The sequence below is a fragment of the Macaca mulatta genome, chromosome 10 (assembly GCF_049350105.2).
Source record: "Macaca mulatta isolate MMU2019108-1 chromosome 10, T2T-MMU8v2.0, whole genome shotgun sequence".
NCBI classification, from domain to species: domain Eukaryota; kingdom Metazoa; phylum Chordata; class Mammalia; order Primates; family Cercopithecidae; genus Macaca; species Macaca mulatta.
Genome location: NC_133415.1, coordinates 114,874,721 through 114,877,175, shown reverse-complemented (window position 1 = coordinate 114,877,175; position 2,455 = coordinate 114,874,721).

Genomic DNA, 2,455 nt, shown 5'->3' with positions numbered 1-2,455 from the left:
TGGACAGAAACAGACAGTAGAATGATGGTTACCAGGCACTGCAGGGAGGGTGAAATGGAGAGCTTCGAATGGGTGTGCAGCTTCAGTGTTTCAGGATGAACAAGTCCTGGAGATCTGTGACACAACAATGTGAATATGCTTAGTGGTATCCAACTTACACTTAAAACTGGCTATGATGGTAAATTTTGTTTTTATTCTTAACTACAATTTTTTAAAATGCTGATGAGAGACTGCTGGCTGGGAATTCAGGAAACGTGGGTTTTGGTCCACATTCTACCATTTCCTGATGGACTTAGGCAGGTCACTTGCCAGCTCTGGACTTTGGTTTCCTTCTCAAACAAAATAAGGATTTTGTTTTAGGTTTTCCAGCTCAGAAAGCTGAGTCTGCCCAGAAGAGGTGGACATTCCTCACTGTCTTTCATTCAAGTGTAACACATTCCAACAAATGACACACATCAACACCTTCTCTCAAACCAAACATACCTGATATGGTTTGACTGTGTCCCCACCCACAATCTCGTCTTGAATTGTAATCCCCATAATTCCCATAATCCCCACATATCAAGAGTGGGACCAGGTGGAGGTAACTGGATCGTGGGCAGCGGGGAGGGGGGGGTTCCCCCATGCTGTTCTTGTGACAATGAGTGAATCTCAGAAGATCTGATGGCTTCATAAGCATCTGGTATTTCCCCTGCTTGCACTCACTCGGTCGTCCTGCTGCCCTGTGAAGAAGGTGCCTGCTTCTCCTTTGCCTTCTACCATGACTGTAAGTTTCCTGAGGCCTCTCCAGCCATGCTCAACTGTGAGTCAATTCAACCTCTTTCCTTTATAAATTACCCAGTTGGCCTGGTGAGGTGGCTCACGCCTGCAATCCCAGCACTTTGGGAGGCTGAGGCAGGCGGATCACCTGAGGTCAGGAGTTTGAGACCAGCTTGGCTAACATGGTGAAACCCTGTCTCTACTAAAATAGAAAAATTAGCCGGGCGTGGTGGTGCACGCCTGTAATCCCAGATACTCAGGAGGCTGAGGCAGGAGAATTGCTTGAACCTGGGAGGCAAAGGTTGCAGTGAGCCAAGATCATGCCACTGCATTCCAGCCTGGGCAACAAGAGTGAGATTCCATCTCAAAAAAGAATAAAATAAAATAAAATAAAATACCCAGTCTTGGGTATTTCCTTACAGAAATGTGAGCATGAACTAATTCAACACTCATCTAATGCTGTTATATGAAAAGGTTGCCATGTATTTCTCCATTTTACTGTTGATGGAAATTTTGGTTGCTCCCATTTTGAGTATTAACATGCTGCTGGGACGTCCAGGTACTTCTTTTGGGGCACAGAAGGACTCATTTCTTCTGGGTGCATATGGAGTAGAGTTGCTGAGCCAGATGCTGAGCAGTTATACAACTTTAGTGGAAATGGCCAAGCAATTTCAGGAGTGGCTGGACTGACTCCTGTCTCCTCAGTAAATGTTCCTTACCAACACTAGGTGTTGTCAGTTCTTTTAATTTTGGCTGTGCTGGTGGGTCTGCAGTGGTTTTAATTCGAATTCTCCTGATGACTAATGAGGTTGAGCATCTTTTTACACCCCTGCTGGCCATCTGGCCATCCTCTTTGTGAAGTGCCTGTTCCAGTCTTTCGCTTATTTTTGTATAGTGTATATGTCTTCTCCCATTCTGTCAGCTGCCTTTCCATTCTTGTAATGGTTTTGATGACAGGTTCTTCTTTCTTTTCTTTCTTTCTTTCTTTTTTTTTTTTTTTTTTTTTTTTGAGACGGAGTCTAGCTCTGTTGCCCAGGCTGGAGTGCAATGGCCGGATCTCAGCTCACTGCAAGCCCCGCCTCCCGGGTTCACGCCATTCTCCTGCCTCAGCCTCCCGAGTAGCTGGGAGTACAGGCGCCCGCCACCTCGCCCGGCTAATTTTTTTTTGTATTTTAGTAGAGACGGGGTTTCACCGTGTTAGCCAGGATGGTCTCGATCTCCTGAACTCGTCATCCGCCCATCTCGGCCTCCCAAAGTGCTGGGATTACAGGCTTGAGCCACCGCGCCCGGCCTCTTTCTTTCTTTTGTGAGACAAGGTCTCACTTTGTCACCCAGGCTGGAGTGCAGTGGCATGACCACGGCTCACTGCAGCCTTGACCTCCTGGGCTCAAGCAATCCTCCTACGTCAGCCTCCTGAGTAGCAGGGACTACAGGCACATGCACGATGCCCAACTAATTTTGTACTTTTTGTAGAGATGGGATTTCGCCATGTTGCTCAGGCCGGTCTCAAACTCCTGAGCTCAAGTGATCTACCTGCCTTGGCCTTCCAAAGTGCTGGGATTGCAAGTGTGAACCATTGCATTCAGCCCATGAAAAGTTCTTAACGTCACACAATTTATCACTTTTTTTTCCTTTATGGGGTTTAGCACTTTTTTGAGGGGATGGGACAGGGTCTCACTCTGTTGCCTAGGCTGGA